This window comes from Eumetopias jubatus, unplaced genomic scaffold (genome assembly GCF_037043125.1).
Source record: "Eumetopias jubatus isolate StellerSeaLion01/CBP00866 unplaced genomic scaffold, mEumJub1_p1.0 scaffold_4, whole genome shotgun sequence".
Taxonomy (NCBI): Eukaryota; Metazoa; Chordata; class Mammalia; order Carnivora; family Otariidae; genus Eumetopias; species Eumetopias jubatus.
The window spans coordinates 190403991-190417787 of NW_028274810.1; the positions used below are offsets into that span (position 1 = coordinate 190403991).

The window sequence follows — 13797 nt, forward strand, 5'->3', positions numbered from 1 at the left end:
CGCTTGTGCTCTCTGTCTCTACCTACCTCTGACAAATAAAATATTTAATAAAAATAAAGTAAAAATATTATAGGGGTTAAGTGGCTGACTTTGGCCCAGGTCATGATCCCAGGGTCCTGCTTCTCCCTCTCCCTCTGCCTGCCGCTCCCCCTGCTTGTGCTCGCTGTCAAATCATCTTTAAAAAATACATATTTCTTATTTTATTTCATTATGTTAGTAAAAAAATATTTTAAAAAATGTATGTGAAGTAAAATAATTGTCAGTCAAGGTTTTTCAGTTTATTTGGTGCATTTTATTTATAAATAATTTCTATGCAGAGTTGACATGTCTTTCCTAGGAAGAAGTTAAGAATTCCAATCACGTATCAATTTTTCTCTACTTTAGGTGGATTAGTAATAGAGAAACAGTGCTTTGATCCCAATTGTACACACATTGTTGTGGGACATCCACTTCGAAACGAGAAGTATTTAGCCTCAGTGGCAGCTGGGAAATGGGTGCTTCATCGCTCCTACGTGGAAGCATGCCGGACTGCTGGACACTTCGTGCTGGTATGTATTCAAACTAACATGAAGAATCATTTTTCGTTAAAAGTAATTGTCCTAATTGATTCTAGTATCTACACTAACCATTCATATAATTGAAATAACCAAATATGACCAATTAGATTATACCAATTTTACAAGGTCCAGATTAACAGAGCAAAAAAATTTAGAGATCACAGACCCAGATTCTCAGTTATATGAGTTTTATTTAATTTTAATCTGGGCTTTTTTTTCCCCCTCTTTGGAATAACATTAGAAAACTTCAGGATTACTTCATTGTAAACTTTTTATCCTTACTGCCAGCCCATTAAATATTAAATTGTTTGGGGACGTGTGGGTGGCTCAGTCAGTTAAGCATCTGCCTTTGGTTCAGGTCATGATCGCAGGGTACCGGGATCAAGTCCCGCATTGGCTCCTTGTTCGGTGGGGAGCGTGCTTCTCCCTCAGCCCCTCCCCCCTGCTCATGCTCACACTCAGCTCGCTCTCCCTCTGTCAAAATCTTTTTAAAAAAGAACATTTTTTTTTTAAATATTGTCTGAAATATTTTGGTCCCTAACTAACCATCACAGTAATATCTATCATGTAGTTTTTGAAGTTTTCAATCAAGATCCCTTAGGGATATGATTTCTTTGGACAGGTAATCAAGGTGTTAACACATACCTCCACTGAGAACATGTCCTTCTGTGAAGTTCATCTTAAAATGGATGAAGCCCAATAATCTATATATTACCAATTACTAAGGTGTAGTTACCTGTATTTCTTAGAAACGTATGCAGTATTTTTCTGATTTCTAATTAAAAGCCAGATATACTTGACCCTCCTATGAAGCCAAATTAATGTACATTTCTTTCCTCTATGTTCATAAACTGATGCTTATTTAGTGCTCTGTATTTATAACAACTGAATGTATAGCTTTTAACTCTTAAATGATCGTGGACTCCTTGAGGACATATTGTAGGACCAGATCCAAAGTTTATTCTACTAATTGTCTAGGAAGAAGACTATGAATGGGGAAGTAGTTCCATACTCGATGTTTTGACTGGAATCAATGTTCAGCAACGAAGACTAGCACTTGCAGCAATGAGATGGAGGAAAAAACTCCAGCAAAGACAAGAATCAGGCATCGTTGAGGTATTAACATATATATGGTGATATGAACGGCATTCAGTGTCATGACTATTACAGATTTTAATTTTAAGAGAATATGCTTATTAACAAAATAATAATTCTACTTGTCTTTTATGCTTTGTTGATATACTTAGTTTGGGCATTCTAAATTGGGCTTAATGTTAATTCCTAATTTTAATTATGATTACAAGGAAGATATATATAACGTTGATGGCTCTATTAAAAATATATGTGTAAATGGGGTGCCTGGGTGGCTCAGGCAGTTAGGCATCCAATTCTTGATTTTAACTCAGGTCATGATCTTAGGGTGATGAGATCAAGCCCTGCCATCGGACTCCTCGCTCAGCCTGGAGTTTGCTGGAGATTCTCTCCCTCTTCCTCTGCCTCTCTCCCCACTGTGCATGTGCACACTAGTGCACATACTGTCTCTTAAATACATAAATCTTTTATTATTATTATTTTTTTAAGATTTTGTTTATTTGACAGAGAGAGACACAGCCAGAGAGGGAACACAAGCAGGGGGAGTGGGAGGGAGAAGCAGACTCCCCGCTGAGCAGGGAGCCCAATGCGGGGCTCGATCCCAGGACACTGAGATCATGAGCTGAGCCGAAGGCAGATGCCTAACGACTGAGCCACCCAGGCACTCCCATAAGTCTTTTTTTTTTAAAGTAAAAAGACATAAAAATAATTTAAATATATGTGTAAAATGTGACCCATACTGTATTTCTTCCAAAGACTCTTCAGCATCTACCTTCAAGGGTTCTTAACATGGGATCCACAGACTCTCCCAAAGGAGTTGTAGATCACATTCAGGAAGGCTGTTTATACACTTTGGATGGGGCAGGGAATACATCCTTATTTTTACTAACCTCCAATTGAAAACATTTCCTTTTATTATAGAAGTCTAGGTAAAAATCACAGCACTATTAATAGTACTTGTGATTTTACCCCAACAGAAATAAGATATCTTTGCTTTGCATTATAATTCCAAGTATCTTGAGATACTGCTTATGTTCAATTTTTTTTCATTGAAATATAGTTGATGCACAGTGTTACATTAGTTTCAGGTATGTAACAGATTTGACAACAATTCATTATGCTCACCACAAGTGTAGCTACCATCTGTCTTTATACTTCAAAATTATAATAATCTATCCAGCCACCACTATTTATTTAATTCATTAATATAGAAGCACATCTGTCACAAATTTGTAAATATTTTATTTTTAATAAAATGGGTTTTTTTGTAATCCTTTACACTTTATGTTAAAACCAGTATTTTAAAACATTATTAATATAGCACAGAAATTACATTTCAATAAAGCTGTTTCTTTAAAAGAATTATTTAGAGAACGGATCCATAGGTTTCACTGGACTGTCAAAGGGGTCCATGGTTCACATAAAGGTTAGAAACCCAGGTTTTAAATAATCTTGTGCGATGTATTCTGAGTTCTCTCCTGTGTCCAAGCCCTTGTTAGCCTTAATTCCCTTCTTTTAGAGTAATTCCACTGGCTTTTGTTGTTATTCCCTAGTGAAATGTTTTATATTTCTAATTCACAAACATTTTCAAGAGAAATATAAGGAGGGCTTCATCTAATTTGAGAAGTTGTGCATTAAGTTCTACCCTGGATTAATTATAAGAAAAAATACAAGAAAAGGCTAAACAAAAGTCAAGTTGCTTTGTTTTCATGTTATTCATTAAAACATTTTCCTTCATTCTTCAAGTATTTATTGATGACCTACTGTGTGCCAAACACCATGGTTGTGTGTTTTCAGAATATTCTGACCAGAGACAATTACCACTGTGGCACTTGGTAAAGGTTATAAGATTATTTGTTGACATAAAACTAAATTTACAGATAAAATAATGTATTATTTGCATTTATTTCCCAAATAATTTCAACACTGATTATATTTTCATTTGTAGGGGGCATTTAGTGGGTGGAAAGTTATCTTATATGTTGACCAATCCCGAGAAGCAGGATTCAAACGCCTTCTTCAGTCAGGAGGAGCAAAGGTTTGTATTCAGTCAATTTACAGAATTTTTTACACAAATTATTTTTCAAACAAGGTTGCTATGATCAGTTCTTAATTTTCGGTACTTGGTGAGATGACAATCCTTAAGTACAGATGATACAGTTGAACTACTCTGGGAAACTGATAGCTTCTTATTTCTTATTTTTTCTTTAGGTACTACCTGGTCATTCTGTACCTTTATTTAAAGAAGCCACACATCTCTTTTCTGACTTCAATAAACTGAAACCAGATGACTCAGGGGTTAATATAGCAGAAGCTGCCACCCAAAATGTGTACTGCTTGAAAACAGAGTACATTGCTGATTATCTGATGCAGGTTTGTAAGATTTTGTCCTTGATCTCCTCATCACCAGAGATAGGCTTATATATATAGGGATGTGACCACACAGCAAAACCCTTGGCTTGTTTATTAATAGCATGTTTGGCTCCAGTTCGCTTTCATTTCATTCAGTTTCATTCTACTTTCTATAATAATGAGTACATATGTAAACATTTAGCTTGGAGTTAAATGAAGCAGGTATAAAAATCTAAGTACCTCTGGGCGCCTGGGTGGCTCAGATGGTTAAGTGACTGCCTTCGGCTCAGGTCATGATCCTGGAGTCCCGGGATCGAGTCCCACATCGGGCTCCCTGCTCAGCAGGGAGTCTGCTTCTCCCTCTGACCCTCCCCCGTCTCATGCTCTCTCTCTCTTTATCTCCTTCTCTCTCTCAAATAAATAAAATCTTAAAAAAAAATTAAAAAAAATCTAAGTACCTCTAAAAGTTTTAAAAGTGCCCTCTATAATGTTGGAATATTGCTGTTCACAAATAGCCTAAGTTTTGATTTGAATGAGCAAAGAAAAATCTTTCTGATGCCAGAACACCTAAAATGCCATCAGGAATCAGCAAGGTAGGATACATGATAATAAATGTCTCACTCCAAAGGATTTCAAACATAATGGTATAGAAATAAGGGGAAGCCAAAACTTAGCCTGCTGTGTAATTTTTACTGTTTGTGTTTGGGAGTTGCTCAGGATATATAGAAAGAATGGCTAAAACATAAACAATAAAACCTTTGTCATAAAGCGGTGGGATGTACTGATTGGAATTGGTAAGCCAATACTAACTCCTAGAAACACCTAAATCACTTTTTTTAAAAACTCAAGTTTTTTTGTTCCCTGCTTTTCTCAGGGTTGTATTGTGTGTCAGACACTAGATTTCTGGAGGAATGCAGTGGGGGGAGTGGGCTGCTCTGTATTTCTACATCTGAGCTCATTATTTCCTACCTAGCTCTCAGAAGTAGAGAAAACAGAATACTTCTGTGGGGGCAAAGCAGTAGACTAGGGAAGGGAGAGTAGTGACTTCATGTTCAAGTTCATGGTCAAGATAAGCCAAGCACAAGTAAGGCTCTTGAGATAGGCCCACCCCAGTGTTCTGACCTCAGGTTAAATGCTGAGGGGGGGGCGGGGGGGAGCATTAATTAAAAAGCTGGGTGCAGTGGCTGCAGGGATCTTGGTGATGAAAGCCTTCAACATGTCCTTAGCCATACTGTTCCAATCTGGATGGTCACCGTCTACTTCTACAAACTGGTGTCATCCCAGGATCTCCATTCATCATCCTTTCTCTTCTCTGTTGGATCTCCTGTTTCTATATCCCATGTCATCCTGATCTGCTCTCATCTGGTTGAAGGTGTTCTTATAGTAACTTCTTGAGAAAGCACATGGGAGATAAACTGAGATTTTCTTTGTGTGAAAATTCTTTTTTTCTGTGATTGCATTTCTTTTATCGTTTAGATGGGCATCAAATTCTAGGTTGGAACCTATTTTCTCCTTAGACTTTTGATTGCTTATCTCCTTGCTTCTAGTGTTGCTGTTGAGTAGTTAAAGCCATTTTGATTCATAATCTGTTATATGTAACTAATCTAGTAGGAAGCTCTTTTTGTCCCTAGTTTTCTGAAATTTCAAAATGATAGGCTATCATGAGGGTCTCTTTTTATTATACTGCACATGGTAGGCCTCTTCTGGTTTGGTAACTTGTGTCTTTCAGTTCTGGGAAATCTTGAATTATTTCAATGATGATTTTTTTTCCCTCCACTTTCTGTTCTCTCTAGTACTTCTGCTACTTGTATATTGGATCTTCTTATTTCACCACTATTTTTATAATCTTCACTTTTTGAGAGGTTCCCTCAGTTCAGTCTTCTCCTTTTATCAGCTCTTCATTTTGCGATCATGTTTTTAATAATCAGGACCTTTTTAAAAGTTTTTTGAATTTACATTTTAATTTTTTAATATCTTTTTTGCTTCATAGATGTAATACCTTCTACTGGATCTCAGAGGATTTATTGATTTTTTTTTAACTTATTTCGGTATATTCTCTATCCACTAAACTGCATTTTCCTCTTTGTTTGGGTCTTTGTCTAAGCTGATTGGAAGTACTGAGCACACAGTTGGGTCTTGGCAGTTTTGATCCGGATGCAATAGTCTTTGTGGTCTAATTGTTGGGGACTGTCGTCTGGGTTCATACTTGCATATACTTCTTGAATTGTTTCAATTGCTCCAAAGAGGAATCTTCCAGTCTGCCTGAAGGAAGAATCTGGCCACCTTTTTTTTTTTTTGAGATACAATGACATATGACATTAATTTCAGATGTTCAGCATAAGAGTTGTATGTATTCATGACTATATATGCAAAATTATCACCATACATAATGAGATTTTCTTTCTTATGATAAGAACTCCCAAGATTGAGTCTCTTCCAACTTTCAAATATACCATACAATATTAACAACTACAGTCACCATGTTGTATATTACATCCTCAGGGCTTATTTTATAACTGTAAGTTTGTACCTCTTGTTCACCCTTACCCATTTCCCCCAGCCCTCACACCCTGCATCTAGCAACCCCCAGTCAGTTCTTTGTATCTATCTCATTTGGGTTTTTTTTTATTTTTTTATTTTTTTAAGATTTTATTTATTTATTTGACAGAGAGCACACGAGCAGGGGGAGTGCAAGAGGGAGAAGCAGGCTCCTTACTGAGCAGGGAGCCCGATGCGGCAGTCAATCCCAGGATCCTGGGATCATGACCTGAGCCGAAGGCAGATGCTTAACTGACTGAGCCACCCAGGCACCCGTTTTTTATATTAGGTTCCACTTGTAAGTGAAATCATCTAGTATTTGTCTTTTTCTGACTTATTTCACTTTGCATCATGCCATCAAGGTCCATCCATGTTGCTGCAGTTGGCAGGGTTTCCTTGGCTGAAATATTTTTTTATGGCTGATTAATCCATTGTGTGTGTGTGTGTGAATTTTCTTTATCCATCTGTCAGTGGACACTCAGGTTTTCATATCTTAGCTATGGTAAATAATGCTGCAGTGAACATAGGAGAGCAGATATCTTTTTGAATTAATGTTTTTATTTCTTTTGGATAAATACATAGAGGTTGGAACTGTTGAATCATAAGGTAGTTCCTTTTTTTTAAGATTGTATTTAACACAGTGTTATTAGTTTCAGGTGTGCAATATAATGATTCAACAATTGCTCAGTGCTCATCGAACTAAGTGTACTCTTAAGGTAGTTATATTTTTAATTTTTTGAGGAAAAAAAAATAATGGCTGCATCAGTTTACATTCCCACCAGAAGTACACAAGAGTTCTCGTTTCTCCATATCCTCATCAACACTTGTCTTTTTGATAACAGCTATTCCAACATGTGTTAGGTAATATCTTGTTATGATTTTGATTTGCGTTTCTTTGATGATTAGTGACGTTGAGCACCTTTTCGTATACCTGTTGACCATCTGTGTCTTTGGGGAAATGTCTATTCAGATCTCTGCCCATTTTTTAATCACATGGTTTGGGATATTAACCCCTATCCGATAGATGATTTGCAAATATTTTCTCCCTTTCTTAGGTTGCCTTTCCTTTTGCTGATGGTGTCCTTTACTATGCATGAGCTTTTTAATTTGATGTCTCCCCACATGTTAATTTTTGCTTGTGTTTCTTTTCATTTTGGTGTGAAATCCAAAAAATTTTTACCAAGACCAATGTCAGAGAGCTCATGACGTATATTTTCTTTTAGTTTTATAGTTTCATGTCTTTCATCCGAATCTTTAATCCATTTTGAGTTTATTTTTGTGTATGGTATAAGATAGTGGTCCTGTTTCAGTCTTTTGCATGTAGCTGTCTAGTTTTTCCAACACCATTTATTGAAGAAACTGTCCTTTTCCTTTTGTATGTTCTTGGCTCCTTTGTAATTGATCGAGTATGCCTGGGTTTATTTCAGGGTTTTCTGTTCTGTTCTCTTGATCTGTGTGTCTGTGTATGTGGTAGTACCATACTGTTTGGTTACCATAGTTTTGTAATACAGTTTAAAATCAGGGAGCATGATGCCTCCAGCTTTGTTCTCCTTTCTCAAGATTGCTTTGGCTAGGGGCGCCTGAGTGGCTCAGTCATTAAGCGTCTGCCTTCGGCTCAGGTCATGATCCCAGGGTCCTGGGATCGAGCCCCGCATCAGGCTCCCTGCTCCACGGGAAGCCTGCTTCTCCCTTTCCCGCTCCCTCTGCTTGTGTTCCCTCTCTCGCTGTGTCTCTCTGTCAAAAAATAAATAACTCTTAAAAAAAAAAAAAGATTGCTTTGGCTATTTGGAGTCTTTGTGATTCCATACAAACTTTAGGATTGTTAGTTCTATTTCTAGAAAAAATGCCATTGAAATTTTGATAGGGATTGCATTGAATCTGTGGGTTGCTTTGGGTAGTGTGGACATTTTAATAGTGTTAATTTTTCCAGTCCATGAGCATGGAATATCTTTCCATTTATTTGTGTCATCTTCTATTTCATCAGTGTTGCCTAGTTTTCTTTTTTTTAAGATTTTATTTATTTGACAGAGAGAGAAATAGCAAGAACAGGAACACAAGCAGGGGGAGTGGGAGAGGGAGAAGCAGGCTTCCCGCCGAGCAGGCAGCCCAATGCAAGGCTCAATCCCAGGACCTGAGCCGAAGGTAGACGCTTAAGACTGAGCCACCGAGGCGCCCCAATGTTGTCTAGTTTTCAATGTACAAGTCTTTTATCTCCTTGATTAAATTTGTCCCTATTTTATTCTTGATGCAATTGTAAATGGAATTTTCCTTTATATTTGAAATGGCTTTCTTTTAAAAAGGGTATCGTTGGGTTTTTTTTATTCTTTAGACTGTTTAGTCCATCGTGTAATTATTGATATGATTGGATTTAGGGTTTTTTTTTTTTTTTTGCAGTTTTCAATTTGTCTTTGTTCCTGTGTTCTTTCTTTCTTGCCTTTTTTGTTGGAGGCAGGGTGTGTTTTGCTCTATGGATTATAATATACTTAACTTTTTATAGTCTAGCTAAAATGATATTGTGCCACTTCACATGGAATGTAGAAATCTTACACTCATATAGGTTCCTTTACTTCCCCTATCCTTTAAACCAGGGGCCAATAAACTGTAGCCCACAGGCCAAACCCTCTCCACTGCCTGTGTTACAAAGTTTTACTGGAACACAGCTCCATTCACTCATTTACATGTTCTCTCTTCTGCTTTTGCAGTGCAACACTGGGCTGAGTAATTGCAACAGAGACCATCTCTCCCACACAGCCTGAAATATTTAGTGTCCGGTCCTTCAACGTAAAGCAGGGGCCAGCAAACTTTCTGTAGACTTGTATATTTTCCCTTGTCTCTTACAGCTCCACAGAACAGTGTTCTGCCATAAAACAAAACTTGCTTAAACGGTCCTATGTATTTTGAGGAAATTAAAAGGAAAAATACAGTCTTATATTTATCCTATCTGGTATCAGTTTTCCTTCAGCCCAAAACTTTGATTTGTAGTATAAGTCTGATGGGACCAATTCTAGTTTTCTTTTATTTGAGAGTGTCTATTTTACCATTATGCCTGAAGGATCTTTTTGTAGGGCATAGGATTTAGGGTTGATAGTGTTTTTTACTAACGACTCCACTTTCTGCTGGCCTCCGTTATTTCTGAGAAGTCAGTGGTAATTTGATTTCTTCTCCTGTATGCAGTGCAGTGTCTCATTTTTTCTTCTGGCTGTTTCATCTTTGATTTTCACCATTTATGATACTTCCAGGTGTAGTTTCTTTATATTAATCCTGCTTTTTCTGCAGAGCTTCTTCAATCTGTAAATTTCTCTCTTTCACCAAACTTGAGAAATTTTGACAATTACTTCTCCATTCTTTCCTGTCTATATGGGAATTTAATCACTCGTACCTTTTGATATTGTCCCACAGGTCCCTCCCTCAGGTCCTTCAGGCCATATTTACTTTCTGTGTTTTCTGATTGACTAATTCCTATTTATTACTTCACTGATTTTTTTCCTGTTATTTTCATTCTAAAGGCTCTTACAGGAGATTTTCTTATTTAGATATTAAATTTTTTTATATCTAGAATCAGCTCTTTTTTATGGTTTCTATTTTTCTACTTTTTCATTTCACTCATTTCAAGGATAAGAGCTGCTTTGGTATCATTGTCTACTATTTCCAACATCGGGGTCATGAGCAAGACTGCTTTTATTTTGAGGTAATCGGTAGCTTTACATGCAATTGTAAGAAATAATAGTTTCCCCCAGGGGATGATATCTTGCAACAATATAAGACAGTATTACAGCCAGGATATTGACCTGATGCAATCCAAACTTATTCCGATTTCCCCACTTTTTTTTAAGATTTTATTTATTTGAGAGAGAGAGAATGAGAGAGAGCACGAGGGGGAAGAGGGTCAGAGGGAGAAGCAGACTCCCTGCTGAGCAGGAAGCCCGATGTGGGACTCGATCCCAGGACTCTGGGATCATGACCTGAGCCGAAGGCAGTCGCCTAACCAACTGAGCCACCCAGGCGCCCCCAATTTCCCCACTTCTGCTTCATGTGTCTGCCACCACAGTCAAGATACAGAACAATCTATCGCTACAGCAATCATTCATTTTGCCTTTTTTTTTTTTAACTACACCCACCTCCTTCCCTTCATTCTCTTCTCCCAGCGGTCTCTTACACCTGTCAACCACTAATCTGTTGTCAGTGTCTTTAAATCTTAAATGGAATCAATATAGTGTGTAATCTTTTCGGATTGGCTTTTTTTTTTTTTTAAGATTTCATCTATTTATTTGACAGAGAGAGAGCAGGAACACAAGCAGGGGGAGTGGGAGAGAGAGAAGCAGGCCTCCCGTTGAGCAGGGAGCCTGATGTGGGATTCGATCCCGGGACTCCAGGATCATGACCTGAGCCGGAGGCAGACACTTAACGACTGAGCCACCCAGGCGCCCCGGCTTTTTTTTTTAGCAAGATTCCCTTCGGAATCATTCAGGTGTTGCTTGTATCAGTGATTTTATTACTTTTTATTGAACATTTGAGATCTACAGCTTAACCATTAGCCTATTGAAGGACATCTGGGTTGTTTCTACTTTGGGGCTATTATGACTAAAGCTGCTATGAACATTTTTTTGCACATATTTTATGTGGAAATAAGATTTCATTGCATTGGGATAAATTCCTAAGTGTGTTTCCAGAGTGGTCATATTTTACATTCCTACCACTGTTATAAGTGATCGTTTTTCTGTATCCTTATTGGCATTTGTCACTTTTTTTTAGCCATTTCAGTTGGTATGTAGTAATCTCTCATTGTGGTTTTAATTTGCAGTTCCATAATGGCTAGTCAAGAGTGAATGCCTTTGGTGTGCTTCATAAATGTCATGAGGTGTGAGGTTTTCACAGAAGGTGTGAAGTTTAGGTCACTCAGAATGTCCAATTGCTCCACCGTAAAAGAACTGTCCTCCACTTAGTTGCTTTTACACCTTGGTCAAAATTCAGTTTGGCATATGTTGGGGGTCTATTGATCTAGGTCTTTCCCTCTGCAATAGCATCTTTCTTCTTATATCTGATATTAGGTAGCGATTCCTCTTTACTCTTCTTTTTCAAGATCCTTTTAGCTTTTCTAGGGCCTATACCTTTTAAGTTTTTAAATAAGCTTATCTATATGCCTATGAAAACATCTTGCTACGATTTTGATAGGAATCACATTAAACCTACAGATCAATTTAAGTGAATTGACATCTTCACTATGTTCAGTCTTTCAGTCCATGAATACAGCATATTTAAGTCGTCTTTGATTTCCTTCATGAACATTTTGTAATTTTCAATACATATAAGTTTTAGATCTTTATTGGGTTTTTGGATTCTGATTGTTTTTTCTTGAGAATGGGTCATGTTCTTCAGATGTGGAGTAATTTGCATGCGTCTAAGTTGTAAAAACTAGATTCTGTTACGTTCCTTAGGGAATGCCATTCTGTTTGCTTACCAGGCACCTCTTGCAGTGAGTGCGGGATCAAAGCTTTAGCCTTACTTGAGCCGCCTCTGCGCATCCATGGTGAGAGGGCAAAGATTTGGGCAGATTTCATACCCGAGTGTGAGGCTTCCCCTGCTCCCTCCTGGGATTTCCCACCTCATTTTCCAGTGGCTGTGGTTTCAGGCCATTACTACATGTTTTCTGTTGTGACTTGGCCCTCATAATACCGACTTCTCCTTACAACAAAAACAAAAATGAAGAGAAATTCACTCCCTACCCAGTGTCAACCCCTTTGGTATTTGCCTGATCTCATTTCCTCTCCAGTGTCTTGGGGTAGTTGCTTTTAACATATTTGGGTCGGAAGTTGTCATCCAGGGAAGAGTTGAATCAAAAGGCACTTACTCAGTATTTTATGGTGATGCATTTTCATGTTTTCCAGTCTGCCATCTTGCTAGAAAATTTTTATCACACTTTTAATGAGGGAAAGGTCGTTTTGGGTTGGAATATGGTTGTGAGGAAGAGAATTTTAAGGGTTTTAGAGGCAATGTATGAATTTTGGCTTTAACTCCTGCTAGTTATATGTTATTTAACCTTTTTTTATCTTATCTGTAAAATAAAAAAACACCTACCTCACATGTTTAAATATTTTTAAAAATCGACACTAAGTATAAGGTGTCACTTCTTAACCATACCTTTTTACAAATGAAACCATTATCAAGATCTGAGCTGGCCCCATTCCACCTGAGCTATAAATCTATTTTTCTGATAAAAGGTGAGATTTTGTCACACAGGTTCTGTTCCCTAAATGTGATAAGTGCTAAGTAGCATACCTTAAAAGACAAATCTCAAGTTTTTTCTGGTTCAAAAGCACAGTCAAGGAAAAATGAACAGTGTTTTTCCCTTTTATAGGAATCCCCTCCTCAAGTAGAAAATTACTGTCTGCCAGAAGCGATTTCATTTCTTCCGAATAATAAGGAACCTGGGCCTGGATTATCACAGAAGAGGAAAGCTCCTACAGAGAAAAATAAAATCAAACGACCTAGAGTAAACTAATCATGTTTACTCTTTAGTCACCAAACATTAGTATTTTAATTATAAAGCCTGAATGTTACTGTCTTGGATTTGCATAGTAATTTAAAGACAAGCGGCTGTAGAAGAATTCAGCTTCAGAGTATAATGATGACCTTGCTTGTAGTTAGTTTTTAACACCTGAAATTTTAACCACTGAAATATTAACTTTTACCTGAAATAACAAAACAGATCCTCAGCCATCTTGTCATTAAACCACATTGAAGTGTGTATGGGGCTGTTTATTTAATATCCGAGGCTGTAGCTTAGTGGAAGTTTTAGTAAGGTGATGGATTTTACTTTAAAATGCCAGCTTTAATTCGTAACAATAAGGAAGTTATCAACTGGGATTTTTTTCATGTTTTCCCTGATTCTTCTCACCCCTTTCCCTCTTTTTAACAGGAGCCTGAGTACAAGGTTTGAGGAACTGAGGCTTTAAACTTAAATATGTGAGTGTATATATGTATATGCATGTTTGTACAGATCTCCATGATGTTTGCCAAGTTTGGGTGCCAAAACTTGGAAAATAATAAATAAAAGTGACTCAAATTAGTTAAGTTTTTAAATGCAAAGCATTTTGGTGTCCATTCTCTTTTTGAAGCAATAAATGATTTGTAAAATATAGCTTAAAAAAGAAATTGCTGGGGCACCGGAGTTGTGCAGGTGGTTGAACATCCGACTCTTGGTTTCAGCTCGGGTGGCTCAGGTCATGGGATCAAGTCCCAGGTCGGGCTCCGGGCTGAG

At 37.5% G+C, this 13797-nt stretch overlaps 1 long non-coding RNA gene across 1 annotated transcript; it reads left to right on the forward strand.

Annotated features, from left to right (window-relative positions):
* Positions 1-484: 484 nt before the first annotated feature.
* LOC148164641 (uncharacterized) lies at positions 485-13199 on the forward strand. Its single transcript, XR_015768129.1, has 5 exons — positions 485-548; positions 1536-1673; positions 3598-3687; positions 3861-4022; positions 12895-13199. It is a non-coding gene; the product is annotated as an uncharacterized LOC148164641 (long non-coding RNA).
* The last annotated feature ends 598 nt before the right edge of the window (positions 13200-13797 follow it).